The 19,103-nt window shown below is 41.2% G+C and overlaps 1 protein-coding gene and 1 long non-coding RNA gene across 2 annotated transcripts in view; both read left to right on the top strand.

Annotated features, from left to right (window-relative positions):
• sipa1l3 (signal-induced proliferation-associated 1 like 3) overlaps positions 1-19,103 on the top strand; it is a 97,982-nt gene that overhangs the window by 36,545 nt on the left and 42,334 nt on the right. The gene's annotated exons all lie outside the window — the stretch shown is intronic.
• The window catches only part of LOC310732595, a 113,536-nt gene continuing 104,351 nt past the window's right edge, over positions 9,919-19,103 (top strand). Inside the window, exon 1 of the long non-coding RNA XR_014535528.1 lies at positions 9,919-11,418. This is a non-coding gene — a long non-coding RNA (uncharacterized lncRNA). The remainder of the gene's footprint in view (positions 11,419-19,103) is intronic.

The following is a 19,103-nucleotide window of genomic DNA, read 5'->3' as shown; positions in this document are numbered from 1 at the left end:
ATACACTATACGGACAAAAGTGTTGGAACACCTGAGTTTTCCTACCATATGTGGCACTTCTCCAAAAAGTTGGCGACACACAATTGTATTGGATGCCTTTGGATGCGGTATAATAAAATGTTGCATTCATTTGAACTTGGAAACCCAAACCCCTTCCAGCATGGCAATGCCCCTGTGCATAAAGCCAGCTTCATGAAGATTTGGTTTACATGGTTTGGAGAGGAAGATCTTGAGTGACCTGCTATAGAGCTCTGATTTTCAACCCTATTGAACACCATTGCACACCAGGCCTCCTCACCTCACCTACAACAGTACCTGAATTTACTAACACCCTTGAACACAGATCTCCACAAGCACACTCCAACACCTAGTGGAACAACTTCCTAGAAGATTGGAGGTTATTATAATAGCAAATTGGGACTAAATGTGGACTGCGATGTTCAAAAAGCACATATGAATCTTATGGTCAGGTGTCCACAAACTTTTGTCCATATAGTGTACATTACAGCTATGAAATGGACAGGAGGATAACATTGATGACTGCAGTTGAATAAAGTGTATCAATGTTATTTTATGGCAACAGCGAGTGTATTTTGTTTATATACCCTATACAGGGATACAAGAAGATTTTGTTATGGATTTTTTTTTTGTTTTCTTTTTTTATGGCCAGTTAATACCGCAAGGTCTCTGCTGATCCGAACTCATAACGTCAAACCGCTGAGCTAGCACCTCCATAATCTGCTTAATTGTGCACACATCATGCCTCTGTAGCACGCGAGGGTATCCATAATCCTCGGCAATTCTTCACCCCAGTGTTTTCTCTATCACGCTCTAGGATTCTGTTTGTAATGGTCTTCCTCACAAAGCTCCAATCAGATCACGTAATACGGAGCCTACACGGAGAACCCAGCACGCATAATACAGATATTATCGGCCCGAAGACGGGCATTCATTCAGTGCCACAACAGCCCACAGATTTCAAAGCGCTATAGAAAACGGAAAGAGAAGAGGACGGAGCATCAGACACCCTTTGTGCGAGCGTACAGTAACGTCTCTTTCTCAGCTTTTTATGTCGCCCCTCCCCGTTCCTCTACCTCTGTTTGACCCCGACCGTAGTAGGGTGTTGCTGCGTGTGTCTGGACGGTTCTGGACTGTGTTTGCATTCGCTGGGAAAATGTATTATAGATGACAGGAGGGGGAGGGGGAGGCTTCGTTTCTGTCCACTTTACTTATGAGTTATAAGCACTTTATCTGCTTTATCTCCTCTTAGATAATTACTGCCTGCCAGGCTATTAGCCAGAGCTAGTAAGGGCAGATTAATGCAAAATAAACTATAAGCAATGAATTAGTGGGTCACAATGTTACGCAGGATCGCAATTGTTGGCCATGTTGATATACAGTACATTCTCCTGTGCTTGTGATTTACACTTTATTTTAACTAAAGTTTGCGGACACTAGATCATAAGATGAGCCTTTTGAATATCCCAGAATATCCTAGTGCCTTTTTCCTGTCATAATAACCTCCACTCTTCTGGGAAGATGTTCCACTAGATTTTGTGGAGATTTGTGCTCATTTAGTCACAAGGGTGTTAGTAAAGTCAGGTTCTGATGTAGTTTGAGGAGGCCTGGGGTGCAGTCAGCGTTCCCATTCATTCTAGCAGGCCTTTTAAGATCTTTCACTCCAACCAAATGTAAATGTAAATGTACATATCTTCATGTAGCTGGCTTTGTCCACAGGGCCATTGTCATGCTGGAACAGGTTTGGGTGTCATAATTTAAGTGAAGAAAACATTTAATGCTGTCTCATCTAAAGACATCATGTGCAATTTGATGCCTTCAACTTTGTGGTAACAGTGTAGAAGAACCACATTTGGCTGGAAAAGTCAGGTGTCCTATTACTTTTGTCTCTATAGTACAAGTACAAGTAAATGAGAAAGAATAGAATAAGAAACAAATGTCTGCTTCTGTTTTAAGAACAGTAATGGAATCATCACTTCCTAACCAATTAAATTTAGGAAGTCTTCATCATGTGATTATGTTCATGTAAGTTTGAATCTCTTCCACGTGTCTCTTAGGCTACATCTAGACTAATCCGGACAAATTTGAAAATGCCGTTTTCGTCTAAAAACGATCTGCGTCCACTCTTTCGTTCCCCAAACGTTGCTCATCCACACTAATACATTTACATTTATGGCATTTGGCTTTCAAACGAAAACATATTAGTGTGGACATGGCCTTAATCCTTGTGCACACGTTTATTAAATCCTTAATTATTCACATTTCTTTTTATTTGGACCTAAAACAAGAGAGTAGCTGCAGGGAGAATAAGAAGGAGCGCCACCCAGCAAAGTCCTCCTCCACCGCTCCTTGTGCGGAGGCATCCAATCCCTCATGTCATTCTCTTTATCAGAAGTGTCATCACCCCTCGTTAGATTGCCACCAGGACTCTCTGGTTACAGGAAGAGCCTGTGAAGTTCAGGACCCCCTGTAGTTTGTCTCTCATCCTGTTTGCTCGTAAAGTCAAGAAAATATACATTCGCTCACAAAAGAACGACCTCCATCGAGCCAGTAGGGAGCCCATTTAGCTAGCGTGTGCTTTCTTGTGTTTCCCGGCTTCCTAAACCCAGCTGATTCTCACGGCCTAAATGAAACAGGAAAGCTCAGCATGCAGGAGGCGCTTCTCTTCAAATCGAGTGCGGCCTCGAACCCCTCAACCTTCCAGTACAATACTCTTCACTAACGGTTCAATTTAGCATGGCCCGTGCTGACAGCTCGCTGAGCGACTTCATTTAATACATTCAGAACTGCACACATCCCAGTGCTGTACATGACTCACACATGTGTGTGTGTGTGTGTGTGTGTGTGTGTGTGTGTGTGTGTGTGTGGTGGCTCCGGACCACAGCTGTAGATCTATAACCCACTCCCGCAGGCTGTCATGGTTACTCAGCTCCCTGCAGGGGAGTGTAGATCTGAGGATGTTGAGGGAGGAGAAAAAAGGGAGGCACAGGAGATTTTAAACAGAGACGTCCAGACAGACTTGTGCATCTTGCCATGATTCAGAATCATAAAATCTTTTATTTGCATAGTGCTTTTAACAATGGACATTTTCACAAAACCGCTTAATGGAAACAAATATCAATGTAAACGTCAGAAATTATTCCTTATATCTTTATCCCTAATGAGTGAACTAGTGGTGAAAGCAGCAAGGAAAATCTCTCTTGAGATAGTATGAGGAGGAAAACTTGAGAGGAACCAGACTCAAAGGGAACCGATTCTCATGTGGGTAACACCAAATGTCTATTATAGTTCCATCATTAGTGAGGTTATTAGAGGTCGGCAAAACGATTAATCAGCACCAGTAGTTGATTGCTGGAACTATGGCTATCAGCAAAAATCCATACCGGTTTTTGGTCCGCTGTTGTTATGAGAGCAGCCTCTAGAGGTGCTGTTTGTTTTTATACATGAGACTACGCACTGCACAGATCGCGCTGTATTTTATTAATAATTGATTAATTATATAAGTATTAATTAATATATTCATATTTATGTCCTTATGTACACATGATTCAGCCCTTTTCTTTTCTATGTTTGTAATAATGTTTTGTACCATTTTACACTGAGTGTTATGTTTTTTTTATTTTTTTAACCAGTGTCCATTAAAAAAAAATATCAGTTTAATTAATCGATTATCGGCAAGTACGATTCAACCTAGCTATCGTTATCCGTCAAATCTATCTGTCGAGCTGTAGAGGTTATCAGCTGTTCGCTGATTGACACTTAAACGCAAACATCTTTGTGAAAATTGTAATTGGAAAGTGTTTTCATAAATACAGTTCAATTCCATCCTCATGGTTCTTGAGTTAAACCCTTTATTTCTCAAATGGTAAAAAAATTATTCAATCCAATTAGATTTCATCTTCTAACTTTTCTTAACTTTAACTTAAGTTGTCCCATTTTAAACAAGAACCTCAGTATTGTGGTACGCCATTATTTCATAATTCCAATAGAAACGTGTTAGACCCTGTACAAAGATTTTATTTAATTTTTATTCATTTTTATTTTTTATACTAAGGATCAGCTGGTCAATCCAAATGAAATAATGTCTTGAGATGGTTGGAGATAGTATGGGCAATTGCATCAGGTGGGATAGATTTCACTGAACACTGCGGTTATCAAGTGAGATGCTTTTAATATTTGTCTGAAAATGTGACGAAAGCTTTTAATAGAAGAAAAATGAAAGTATTTGTGTATATTCTAATACACTCCCATGCAAAAAAAAAAAGAAACTGGACCAAGCCCGAACTTGGAATGGATTTAAGAAAACAAATCGTTTGCCAGAAAATAAACAAGAATGAAACAAATGTGTTCTTAAAACTCTTCTGTGTTTCATCAGCCGATTTGTGGAAAAGCTAGAAACAGGGAAGTACAAATAAAGATAATGGTTCAAATGTTTGATGTCAAATTCAACACACAAGAAACAAACCCATGTCTGGATGTACTCACTTTTCCAGAAATATCTTCTGGGATTTTCTTTATTTTCTTTTAAAGATTTACCATTATGCGGTTATGTGCCAGGATTGATAGGGCAGGGAGAGATCTCCAGGATTTGTTTAATTCCAGGTCATTTTCTGATCAATGATTTGGTTGTTAAGAACATTTAAAGCTTTTGCTATTTTTGCCCATGTTCATTCTGTCCAAATGAGTCCATTTTGTTGTCCTATACCAACGTAATACGTGACCTCAGCACAGAGAATAAAAAAAAAAAAAAAAAACTTTTATCCGATTCATCTTAGCTTCGCTTGTCCATGCTTGCCAAACAGATAAAGCCATGCTAAACTTCCACTCACGGAATGTCTTCAGACACAAAGCATGAATGGGGGTTTTGATAAAGATGAAGAAAAAGAAACAATGTGTGGTGTATCAGTGCTGCTTCACTACGCAAGGATCTCCAAAAAGTGTTGTAGCTACTAACTAACATTTTTTATAGTCCCATCTTTAGTTTTGCAGGTAATGAGCTTGTTACTGAGATAATCCAAAAAGTTTGATACTGGAGACTAACAGCATTTCTAGCAGCGCCTTGTTCTGATTTTTCCCTGAAATTATTTAATGTATGGTTGCTTCCTGTTCAAGGTCATGTGTGGTACCATAGAATGATGGGATAGTTAACACAATCTCAGCAGTGATGTTCAAAATCTGTAACAGGAACTGCATGTTCTTCACTGCCACTTCCAACAAGCAGTTCCAGACCCTTAAAACACAGCCCTCCATTATGGGTGCCTTTGCTCTGGGCACTCGATTGTACCCTAATAGTTACAATACAAGAGTAGTAATTCAGTACCTCACAGAAAAGGGATGGTTTTGTCCAGTTTGTCAGAGGACCCTACTTTCATGGAACTGGTTACAATTAGTAAGTGTTGTAAATGGTTGCTTTGCAGAAACTCTGCCAAATGACACGCAAGGGCAGCAGCCCATGGCTTAAGGTTTTATTTCTCTGTATCATTTTTGCAATCTGTTCTGGACAATTAAAACTTTAACAGCGATGTTTTATAATGGGAAATCATCAGCAGGAAACCTATATCGCACAAACCTTGAGCACCGCCAGAGCTCTGAGTAAGCAACGCTGTACACGGTCCACGTTAGACAGGAAAAGATTGCGATGTCTGGCTGAAGATTTGAAGCTCACAGCTGGAGGAAGTGGCTTGCATTCTTTCTGGAGGTCAAGCAGGGAACTTGTGGAGATTGTGTAACTTTGGTTTGAGCGCACGTTAGAGAGTCAGATTCACTCAAACATTCCAGTCTGGTCAGCAAAGCGGCTTTTTAACAAAGTCGTTATCGCAAGGTCATGCTAGTTTTTTTTTCTTCCATAAATAAATGGATCAAAAGAAAATCCTTGTTTATTCTGTACATCGAATGGAATCATTCAGCTAGGATGCTCTATTTGTCCTTGTTCGCTTATACCTCCTGACTTTCAAAATCTTCAGGTCAACTTTTATCACTCGTTGTTGGGATGTAGCAGCATTCATACTGCGTGACTTCTCCCAGACAAGGTACTTAGATCCTGCTTCCTCACAAAACTACACACAGAAGCTTCTAATCATGTGGTAGTCATGATGAGCAACTGTCCATGTGTTCACGTCTTTTGTGCACTTTATTTTTAATGCAAACAATAAAATATGTGAAGAAACAATTGGTTGGAGCAAAAATCGTCTGTTCTGCAAAGAGAACAGGAGGTATATTTTTATACAGCGCATCATCAGGAATTATGCCGTGGTTTTTTTTGCTTGTTGTTCTTAAAAACAAACCTAATCATTTCTAATCATTTTTCTAGCGTGTGTGGGTGTGTGTGTGTTAACTCTATTAACATCCAGTGCAAATCTAAGGAAGCAAATGACAAACACCAAAAATGACTTGCCTAACGGGCTGTTTTGTCATGTTTTGTAAAACTACGAGATACGATGGTTTGACTTGTAATTTCTTGGTCTTATGATGACTATAGCAGTATGACAAAATGCACAGACAAGAGAGCCGCACGAGCAGATCTAATAACAACTCATTTGCTCGCGTTCAACACTCCTGTAGCGTATGTGTGTGGTTCCGAAAGCATGTCAGTATGCTGGTGTGGCTGACAATAATCTAATATTGAACCTGCCTGACGCCAGCCTACGTGTGTGTGTTTGTGTGTGTGTGTGTGTGTGTGTGTGTGTGTGTGTGTGTGTGTGTGTGTGTGTGTGTGCGTGCGCGCGGGGACATCTTTGTTAAAGGCAGAGTGAGTCATATGGTATAGTACAGGCTTTGTCAGATTCGTCATGCCTCAGAGATGAGCTAAGAGCCTTCAATCCATGTAGACGCGTATTGAAGCGATGCTCCACTGTATTTGTTGTCTTGTGCACTGTGAGCTACAACATGGAAGATGATGGAATGTGTAGTGTGTGTGTGTGTGTGTGTGTGTGTGTGTGTGTGTGTGTGTGTGTGTGTGTGTGTGTGTGTGTGTGTGTGTGTGTGTGTCCTCGTCTCTTTACTAAGATATTACCTGCCGGAGGACTTGTTTATCAAAGCTGAGGTCAAACTCGGAAAGCGATTTATATCCCTTCTTATAAAAGCGCTACTGTTGCCAAATCATTGCATCAGAAGCATTATTTTTCCTAAATTGGCCACATGCTTATGATTTCATATAAAAGCACAAGAACTGGGATTATTTTATCATGTATATTTGATATGTTAGAACGTGTACTTGGTTTTGTTTTGTTTTGATATTTATAAAGGATTTTGCATTACATGCTGAATAAAATGCTCAATCGACTTTTTTTTTTTTTTGTGGAAATTCCAGCCAGGTTTCTTTCCTTGCATAGACCCCTCCTAATGCACACAAGAACAAGCCCCTTAGAGCATTTTATTTCAGGAATCTGGCTTAGTACTGTATCCCTTATTAGCATTTAAGAGGAAAGCAAGTAAGACCATCCTCCTGGGTTTTCCTGCAATGACTTAATGCTTTTACACACACACACACACACACACACACACACACACACACACACACACACACACACACACACACACACACACACACACACTACTTAGTTCTCCCTTCACTCAGTCTGTATTAGGGTATAATTTGTCAACAGGGTAACCAATCAGGCTTAAAAATCTGTCACATGGCATTGCATTATTGGATCAAGCCACCATTTTGGAAGGGCTAGATTTTTTGTGTGCATGCTATAAGACATGCACAAAACACACAATGACGTATGTTGCGCTTCCAGACTTGTTTTACTTGAAAGAAAGGATTTTTTTATCACAGGCAACTTTGATAAAAAAGTTATATGGCTTATATATAAGCCAACCAATGTTTTATGGACAAAAAGCATCTTATTGACTGTTTGTATCTGTGTGGTCCTTGGGATCTGGCTCCTTCTACTGTCTATTTACGCTCGTAGGTCAAAAGTCTCTCATGATGCTTGTAGTTTATATCTCGAGGGCGTGTTTAATGGGACTGATAGGCACAGAGGGTATACCTTCTTTAATGGGACAGATAGGCACAGAGGGTTTAACTTCTTTACTGAGACTGATGGGCACTGAGGCAACACCCCCTTTACTGGGATTTTTTGAGTCAGAGTGCATACCTTTGACTGGTGGGCACTCATAGGCACATCCTTTAATGTGCCTGATGGGCACAGAGGCATCACCTCCTCTACTGGGATTGATGGGCACAGGGGGCATACCTCCTTTAATGGGATGACAGATACAGAGACCACACCTCCTTAACTGAGACTGGCAGGCACAAAGGCCACACCTCCATGACTGAGACTGACAGGCATAGAGGTCATACCACTTTCGCTGAGAGTGACAGGCATAAACGTCATGCCTCATTTATTAAGACTGCCCAGGCATTTTTCCCTCAGAATGACAGACACAGAGGCCACATTTCCTTCACTGTGACTTACAAACAAGCAGGCCAATGCCTCCTGCGCTAAGACTGACAGGCACGGGAACGATGCTTCTACTTCAGTCCAGCAATTTGAACACTGTTTAGTTGTCTGTGAGCAATTTTTAATTACCACATTTCCCCACGTTTAATTACGGCCTGTTCTCGGTGTCATGGTGATTCGTCGTATTTTTTCCGGAATGCACCTAAGCTACAGTGCACACACATGCACTCAAAATGAGTCACTTACCTCAGACAGCTGCTCGATTTAACCAATCGGTTAATAGCCACGTGTTCACATGTGCACATGTATGAGATGCCATGTGAGCCACAGGTTGTTTTTTTGGTCATTCTGACAGCTCCAGTTCCTCAGTGGTACTGATCTCATGAGTCGATCGGGTTTGCGCGTTTATTTAACATTGGTGACTGTTAGCCAAAATAAACAGCTGTTCATGCAGTTGTTGTGATATCATGTGCTAGAATGAGATTTTCTTTTTACTCGAACTAAGAGATGGAAACCTGTTCCAGCATGATGATGTCCCTGCACACAAAATTAGCTCCATGAAGATATGCTTTGCATAGACTGAATCTTCTGCTATAGAGCTCTGATTCCACCACATTGAACATATTTTGTCTCGTTTTTTTTATCTTTTGCACTTTTAAAGGTAAAGACTTAACAGCTAGTCAGTTCAATTTGTTTATAATTTTATAATAGCTAGCATCAATATCTGCTGGTTGCCAGGCAACAGTGTTCTTGCAGCATTTTGGGAAGGCACACGTGCATGCGCGTGTGTGTGCATGCGTGTTTGTGTGTGTGTGTGTGTGTGTGTGTGTGTGTGTGTGTGTAAGAGAAAAATACCTCAGCATCCCTGTACTTTGCCCTGGGCTTTCTGAGTCAGGGCATCCTTGGTAAAAAAAAAAAAAATGTGTTGTGCCGTGTTGCTATAGCGATGGAATTTTAGCTTATGTGATCTGTACAGTGGGCAAAGTCATCACACACACACACACACACACACACACACACAATATGATAAAGCATGACTTGTACGGAGCAACTAGAACTGAATTGATAAGTAATAATGGAGTGTGTAACAGAGAACGGCATCCTTGCCTCCACTCGTGTGTGTGTGTGTGTGCGTGCGTGCGTGTAAGAAAGAGAGACGGTGGCACACAATCAATATTCGCCTCCATTGCACACAGCACAGTCTAATCTTTTCCGCATGTACGAGTTGCAATGTGTAAGGAATGAGCTCTCGGTGTGTGTGTGTGTGTGTGTGTGTGTGTGTGTGTGTGCGTGCGTGCGTGCGTGCGTGCATGTGTGCGTGAGGAAGAGAGAAACCGGTTAGCTTGGCATTTTGAGTACACGCAGACAAAAACAGCAGCTGTCAGCTCACACTTATCAAATTTACTGCGACTCTATTGTCTAATGACACAGTGCAGAGGTGCCCGAAGGCACACACACACACACACACACACACACACACACACACACACACAAAGTGTCATTATTCAGCATAGGAACGTTATTTCGCACCAGTATGTGCTCCATAAACTCAGAAATGCCTTCTAAACATTTTCCAGTGTCTCTCTCTCTCTCTCTCTCTCTCTCTCTCCCCCTCTCGTGTAAAGGTGTGAAGGGAGTTTCTGTGGCTGCGTTCCAAATCGAATCACACCTTAAGGTAGAAAGCCAAAGATTAAATTTAAACAGTCTCCCCCTCTTTAAAGATTTGTTTGAGGAGCAGAAGGACATTGCAGAGCTCAAACAGCACCACACGCCACCCTGAAGCCGGACCTTCGTTCTTATAAAGCACTATTCAGATCGGATTAGTGTTGCACAGGGAAGAGAGGTAATGTAATTACTCAGCCCCGTCCCAATCCATCATGTAAGTAATAAAGCACAAATCGAACTAACAAATCAGGTTTGTATTGAAATGAGGTGTTTGTGTGTTTAGTACACATGGGGTGTTTGGTGGAAAGTACATCATGAAGCTCCTCCGTAAAGCCCACCATAATTATACAGACACTGTAGAACACACTCGAGCTGCAGCTAAGACGTGATTTAGTTGTTAATGTTTTATCTTTCTCTTTTACCTTCTCTCTCATTCTCCCTGTCTTTCTTACTCTCTCAATTTCTTTCTTGTTTTCTCTCTCTCTCTCTCTCTCTCTCTCTCTCTCTCTCTCTCTCTCTCTCTCTCTCTCTCTGTGTGTGTGTATTGGTGTTTACCCTGGCGGATGTCACTCATGGTGGCTAAAGGCACACTAACGTCCTCGATCTTGTCGTTCCACCACAGCGTTTCTATGGCAACCAATACTCCTTTTTTTTTTTTTACATCAAAACACTGGTAGAAAGTAAACGGTACAGATTCGGTGATTACGCAGGACGATTCAGTTGCTCGAGAGGGGCTAATTAGTTGCTCCTGTGTGTCAAGCCGAGCTTCTAATCTCCACCCCCACACACTGGGGCAGCACTTCCTGCAGCTCACCTGCACTCTAATTATGACCATATTTACAGGAAATTCATCCTACCTGAAGAAGTGACAAAAACAAAAGAGAAAAGATGGGCTAACGAGCAACACGCACAGGACTCAGCATCAAAAGAAGGCTATAATACTGGTTCTGGTGGTGGATGTGTACCAAACTGAAACGTCTTTCACTGGCAGTAAAGCAGCTTCGAATCATCATATAACATGAGGTGTATATTATATATAATTTTACATTACAGTCTATACACTATATGGACAAAAGTGTTGGGACATTTTACTTTCCAAACTATATGTGGTTCTTCCCCAAACTGTAACCACAATTTTATCGGATGTCTTTGGATGCAGTAGCATTACATTTTTCCTTCACTTCACCTGGGAGACCCAAACCTGTTCCAGCAAGCACCATAAATATACTCGATATGCCAAAGTCCTCTAGTCCCCTAGATTTTAGAGTGTGCTTGTGGACATTTGTGTTCATCAGCCACAAGGGTGTTAGTAAAGTCAGGTACTGATGTAGTTGAGGTGAGGAGGCCTGGGGTGCAGCCAGTGTTCACATTCATCCTAAAGGTATTCAGTAGGGCATATTTTTCTGAAGCTGGTTTGGGTTTCCAAGTTCAAGTAAACGCAAAATTGTAAACACATTCAAATACGTCCTATACAATTGTGTGCCTCCAACTTTGCTGTAACAGTTTGGAAAAGAATCAGATATGGCAGAAAAGGTCAGGTGGCAGGAAAGGCCAAACGTTTGTCCATATAGTGTATGCCTTATTTGGTTTGATAGGAGAATGTTGAGGATGAAGCCGCCAGGAGGGAGAAAAAGAGGAAGGCCAAGTAGGATGTTTATAAATGTGGTGAGGGAAGACATGCAGGTAGTTGGTTAGAAGGAGGCAGATGTAAAGGACAGGGGGGGTATGGAGAAGGATGATCCGCCGTGGCCAAAAGATAAAGAAGAAGAGGAAGGGTATGCTTTATATTGGTTGAGTGAAAGATCTTGAGTTTCCCGCCATAGAGCTCTGACCCTCGACCCTGTTGAACACCTTTTGGATGAAACGGAACGCTGAATGCACACCAGGCCTCCTCACTTCATCTACATCACGATCTGACTTTGTGTCTGAATGAGCACAAATTCCCAAAAGCACACTCTAGTGGAACATCTTTCTAGAAGATTGGAGGTTATTATAACAGCAAATGGGGACTAACTGTGGAATGGGCTGTTCAAAAATCACATTTAAATCTTAAAAGCAGGTGCCCACAAACGTTGGTCTATTTAGTGTATTATGTATGACGTGGTAAAACAGTGATAAGAGCTCAGTTCTCAATTCCGCTCTTGTGTGTTGTTGCGGGTGATCTGCATGTTCCAGGCGCGACGCGTCTCAACCTGCAGGCGAGATGTTTGTGTTTAGATGACGAGCTGCTGTTTCAGGTTCCAACACTTCCGAAGACAGAAAACACCCTCCTCGTTTTTAGCTGATCGTATCCGGGGTTTTTTTTTTTTTGTTTGTTTGTTTTGTTTTCTGACAACTACAGTGCGTGGAGTAAAATATGACTTGGCAATAAAGAACAAACCAGCAAATTCGGAAGGTGGAGCCCAAAGAGCAGGTTAGGTCAGCAGCTTCTGAGCTAATATAAAGAAGAAGAGATTGTGTATGAGTGTGTATGGTGTGTATATGAGATTCCAGTACAGGTATCTGCACCAGAGATTTATGCTGTTATTGCAGAGAGCCATTCTCTTTTGCACATAATGCATGTTGCCCCCCGATGAGATACGAGTCGGCACGTAGCATTTACAGAGATCCTGTGCTTGCGATATGAATTGCAGTGTATTAAAAATCCATCGGCGAACCCCTGCTGTGACGTGTTATTTATACACGCACGCAGTAAAATCTTCGCCGCTTGGTCCCAGGGTTGGTTTGCATATTGCAAATGCCTTTCTGTAGTATCAGTGTTTAAAAGGTTTGTTTGTAGAGATCTGGAGCCCCTGGTGGTCTAGTGGTTAAGATGCAGCGCTCCCACCGCTGCGACCCGGGTTCGATTCCCGGTCAGGGACCCATCCCCAGCCACTCTTAGTGCCGGTCCCAAGCCCGGATAAATTGGGGAGGGTTGCGTTAGGAAGGGCATCCAGCGTAAAACATGTGCCAAATCAAACGTGCGGAGGATCCGCTGTGGCGACCCCTAACGGGAGAAGCCAGAAAGAAAGAAGGAAGGTTTGTAGAGATCTGGAGGTATGGAGCTCAGAAGGGTGCCAGAATTATATAAAACGCATTCATTTCTCTGCAGCTGTCGAGTCAGTGTGCAAATGGGTCTCAAATGGAAGGTGCCCACTGGTCCATTTGAAACACATCCACAGGGTTAACGTTCTTACTAACGAATCCTAACAATGATCCATGCTGACACTAAAGCGATTAGCCCAGTGCTACATATGTTGTGTGTTAAAGGTCAGGGGTGGTGAGTGGTTCGTTCTGCCAGATGCGACAGTAATGACATTCATACCATTAGAAAAGAGCAGAAAAAAGAAGTTCTGTATCAGAGCACTGATCCCGAGCACTTACTGACGACTTCTTACTTACTGAATCGACGCTCTAGGTTAGAAAGTTATAAAAAAAAATAAGGCATGCCTCATACGACTCACCGCAGCATCGCCATACGTCAAACATATGCCGTGTCAAACGTCTCTGAGGCAGATTTTCCCATTTTCAGCCAGAATTTTTATTTGATGTAATCGCAGACATGGTCAGAGTAGCACCAGTTAGCGCCATTAGTCTCTTTAATACCACCTCGTATAAGATCTGTTAATATCACACACATTTGTGGCATATGATGCACTATATGGACAAAAGTATTGAAACTTTTCCAGCCATAAGAGGTTTTTTTCGAACTTTTACCACACAGTTGGATGCACAAGCATTACATTTTCCTTTCACACAACCTAGAAAAGTGAAAAATCTTGAGAGGAGAGGAGTGGAAGATATCGAGTGGCCTGCTATAGAGCTCAGACCTGGAACACTGACTGCACCCCAGGTGTCTTCACCCAGAGTTGCTGAATAAGCACAAATCACTCTGAAAATTAGTGGAACATCTAAGAAAAGTGGGGGTTATTATCACAACAAATGGGGATTAATGTAATGGGATGTGTCCACAAACTTGCCCATTTAGTGTACATTAGACGATGCACAGCGGATCACATGAAGTTTTAAATGCTTAATCGGGTTTACAGAGGATTGTTACATGTCAAACAAAACACTCCAGGCTTTCTGCTGTATAGGGACGTCTCCAGTGCTTATGTAGGATGTAGTATGTATTCTGTACAATGGGACGAAGATAGCAGGCATATTAATTACCTCGTCCTTGACAGTATTCGTGATCATTAGTAAGTTTGTAACCCATAACCTATACTAATGCTGCATCAAAATTCACCTTTTGCTCTAAAAGGAGTAGAATTATTGCGTCTCAAATCGTAGTATGTTGAAACACAAATCGGGCATATGAGGTTTACACAGAAGTTAAACTATTTCATGCTTTTTTTCCCCCCAGCTAATATTACCCACAACTCCTTGTGTGATAGAATGAATGAAGAAAACCGGTTGTTGGTACATCCCACTTGCATGCTTGTTTGCTACACTTTTAATCATGCACACCTTTTCTTCGCTGAGAAAATATTTTCTGCAAGTAGAATGAGTAGTTGAATTGGGCACAAGATAAGGGCGGACAAAAAGGTAATAAACTCGATGAAACGCTTTAACGTACTCAGATCTGTTCTTGGTTTCGGTTAGATGCGGTCGTAATGTTATGCCTTATTGATGCATATTACTTGGAAAGGGATGCATTATATAGGTATTATCCCGGCTAACCTTTTCACAGTCTCATGTGCATTTCGGAGACAACTCATAAACTCATAAAGTCTCTGTTAAAGTGATGTGACTTTTAGACAGTGTTTGACTGCAAACTGAACTAATTAAGCTCACTTCTGTTTTGCCAACAAGGCTTGCAAGATTGTAGATGAACTGACTTTTCTTACAACCCTGTTTGTTTAACTGGCTCCTTATATGGTTGATGAAAAATCGTCTCTACAGCATGTATGTTAAAAAAAATATATTATTTAAGTATTCATTCCAAATCTGGACAACGTCGACCCTCCACCATCTGGTCCTTGAGCAAGTTTTGAAGAAAATCGTCACGCAAACTAACAAAATTTGGCGGAAAACGTGATGTCGTTATTATTTTATTTAGATGTTTTTTTAGATGTGGTTTCCAAGACTGACACACACACACACACACACACACACACACACACACACACACACACACACACACACACACACACACATTACCCGGGGTGATTCCTGCATGTGTTTTTATAATAAAAAAACTGCAATCCAAACACGGAAAAAAGGTCGTTAACATTGGCACACACACACACACACCCAGTTAGCATCGTCATACCTTTTGTTTTGGATCAGATCTCGGATGTCACCTTAAGACACGGAAAACAATTTTGTTTGTGGAAGATTGCGTGCATATTGTATCAAATGCTGCAAGCTACCGCAGACTGATCCGCTTTACCTCAGCTGCAAATTTAAGGCGATTTCGATAAACAAAGACAGCCGCAAGCACCAGGAGCTTCACAAACTGCAAGACAGGAAATGTACAAAACATACAGGCAGGTGCTTGATTGACAGCTCAGCAGGTAAGTGTGTGTGTGCGTGTGTGTGTGTGTGTGTGCGTGTGTGTGTGTGTGTGTGTGTGTGTGTGTGTGTGTGTGTGTGTGTGTGTGTGTGTGTGTGTGTGTGTGTGTGTGTGTACGTAAAATTCCCTGGCTCTAGATCATGTACACATACTCATTCTCTCTAAAGGTGTTGAAAAGAATGAGGAAAAAAATGAGGGGGAGACTTAAAAGGAAAGAAAAAAAAGCCAGCTGTAAACAAAGATCACCGGATAACAAAAGCTGATTATTACTATCATACGAGTGATGAGGTGTTTGTTTATCGTGTGTGTGTGTGTGTGTAAGGAGAAAGGTGGAGTGCTAAGCGTGTCATCACATCATCAAATGAACTCATCATCTCTAAGCTGCTAGCTATCAGTCATGACTAAGAAGATGTAATTGCCATCATTATGGCTGACTCGTGCATGCTGCGTGTGGTCGCAGGTTAAAGTAATGAAGAGTACGTGAAGGACTATTTTGAAGTGTCTTTCATGTCTTAAAGAATGGTGATCAGTATCAGGTAGTATACTGTACTTTGTTAATAATTTACACATATGATTTAGCAAACAGAGCAATTTACACTATGGTAATGTATAATCTGTACAGTATATATGTATGTGGCAGCACGTGGATGAGCGCCAGTTTTCTTCTCAGTGAAATAAATGAAATGAATTGGAGTTACAAGTTTTAGTCGAACACTGCACGAAAGAAAAAGTCCGTCTGGTTGTCCAACATGGCTGGTGGTTTAATAGACAAACGTTGCGGGTTATTGCTGTGTGAAAATGTATTTCTTAGCATTAACCCACAATGCTATAATTTGAGTCCTCGGATTGTTTTTGCACTACTTCTGTAACACACCCGTTAAACACACCACAAATATCGCTGCAGTGATAGCAGCGGAAGTTTATCCGTACGATTTTGAACGTACTACTGATTTATATAACTATTTAATATTTAGACCAATCACAGACAGAGGGAGGGGCTAAATATGTATTTGTTGTGTTGAATTTTTTTTGTTTACGGCACCAGGCATGTTTTGGCTGTTTTGTTTTTCCCTCACTACATTTGTGCTACATAAAATAAATCAGCACTCGCAGTCAAGTTCCTCAAATGCTGAATGAAGAGGGAGTCGGAGCGAGTGTGAGAAATAAGGAAAGAGAAAGAAGCCTTTCTTCCTCTTCGTGCAGCTGTTGTTGTAATGTGGCGCGACAGAAGCCAAATCCAGGAGGAAGGGCTTTGTGCTTTCTTCCCCTGGCTGACCTTGCCGGAGGTCACAGTCCCCCTCGTCAGAGATAACGAGGCATCTCCGCCTCCTTCCTCGCCTCTCTGCCGGCCTTGAGTGTGAGCGATTGCCTGAAACACACTGCCTGTTGCTGGCAGACGCATAACTCACAGCAATAAAAAAAAAAAAAAACTCAGTGAGCTTCTCAGCAGTGGCTCTCTTAAGTGTAATCAATTGACCTGGTGTCGTTCAGATCTCTTTCATGAATAAATGTAGCTGAAATTCAGCAAGTGACTGTATGTGGTTTATAAAGGGTTGGCTCTTGACCAGCTGATAAATGTGTTTAAAAATGCAGTGGCTGTTAAAACAGGGGTTGGGGGGAGACACCTTCAGCTGTCACTTTCTTATACGAGTGTGATTAGACACCATCAGTTACGGTATTCATTGCAATGGCTTAAAATATATCCAGACTTTATTTATGAGATTTGTATGTCCCCATTTGCTCTTATAATAAGCTCCACTTTTCTGGGAAGATGTTCCACTAGATTTTGGAGTGTGCCTGTGGAGATTTGTGCTCATTCAGCCGCAAGGTGTTAGTAAAGTCAGGTACTGATGTACAGTAGGGAGTGGTGAGGAGGCCTGGGGAGGCGTCAGCGTTCTAATTAGGGTTGCAAAATTCCAGGAATTATCAATACTTTACACTTTCCATGGGAATGAACAGGAATTAATGAGAATAAACTGGGAATTTACAAATTTGCAGGTTAGCCAATAACAGGGAACTTTAATTTAGTTAAAACAATCAAATGCAATTTCTACCTACAATCACATGCACACAGCACACAAATTAAATCCTGCACACAAAATAATGTGAAAAAAATGAATGTCCAGGTAAATTACATAAATATTACATACGTCTATGTTTAAAACTTCCTTGCGCTCTGTGTAAAATATTATGCAACAAAATTAGACTAACTGTTAAAAATTTCATTTTATTTTTACATCTGTATTTGTTTGCATGCATGTCATCTTATGTCCAAACAAAATGTGATTATTTATATACATGATACAGTTAATATACATTTCCCCAAAGTTCTAATTAATCCCAATAAATTCCTGTTAAGTTTCCAAAATGGAATATTTCCAAAATTCAACAGATGATGTTCCCATGGAACGTTGTTGGAAATTTACTGGAAATTTTACACCCCTTTCCAACCCTAGTTCTAATTCATCCCACAGGTGTTCAGTAGGGTTGAGTTCAGAGCTCAATAGCAGGCCACTCAAGATCTTTTACCCATGTGAACTACATCTTAATAAAGCTGGCTTTGTGCACAGGGGCATTGTCATGCTAGAACAGGTTTGGGTCTCCTAGTTCAAGTTAAGGGAAGAATTTCATGCTACTGCATCCAAAGATATTATATACTATTATGTGCCTCCTTGAAGTAACGGGAAGAACCACATATGGTAGGAAATTTCCTATGCTTTTGTCCGTATGGTGTCTATGACAATATATGGGTTTGCTAATTGAGGTTAAATTTTTATTATCAAGTAAATCATTATTTCAACAGGTTAAATTATATAAAAAATAATTACAGCTTGATTGATTGCAAAATAATTGTAAATTTATTAAAAAACTCTGAATTATCAATATGGACATTGCATTCGTTTGTTATGACTATGGCCAGGCTGCAACAACTGTGTGTGTGAAGTGAGCACGTGTACTGTGAGGACTGAAATAGCTTCGTCACCGGATAGTTTAAACCTGCTTCTGTGGCTCCTGGCATGTTTTTCTCAGTAGTGTGGCTTTCTGTCTTTTCCTCTTCCTCTTCAATCCAAAGCCCCATGCTGAGAGCTTATCAGATAAACGCATGGCACATAGATGAAGAGAGCAAAAAAGACGAAAGGGGGAAAAAAAAGGTTAAGTAGAAAGAACAGGCGATGCCGAGTTGAGCTTTTTATAGCAGCGGCGATGTGCTGAAGCCTGATCCCGTCTGACTTCAATATTAAAGCCTGTCACTGTGACTTAGATTCTCTCTTCCTCCCTCCCTCCCTCTCTCTGTCTCTCGCACAGGCTTTTACCTCCTATATAACAACTCTCTGAATTTCCTTCACTCTGTTCTCTGATCGTGAAAGCACAAGAAAATTTTTTTCTAACCCCTTTTGCTCCACATAAATCATCACAGCACCTCTGGGTCTCTGAATTATGCCCAATGCAGGGGACTTTTATAGTAATAATGGTCTTAGGTGGTTCAACATCTGCAGAGATTAGCAGCTGTATCT

The sequence above is a fragment of the Silurus aristotelis genome (assembly GCF_946808225.1).
Source record: "Silurus aristotelis genome assembly, chromosome: 10".
In the NCBI taxonomy this organism is placed as follows: Eukaryota; Metazoa; Chordata; class Actinopteri; order Siluriformes; family Siluridae; genus Silurus; species Silurus aristotelis.
This window is presented reverse-complemented; position numbering and strand designations above follow the sequence as displayed.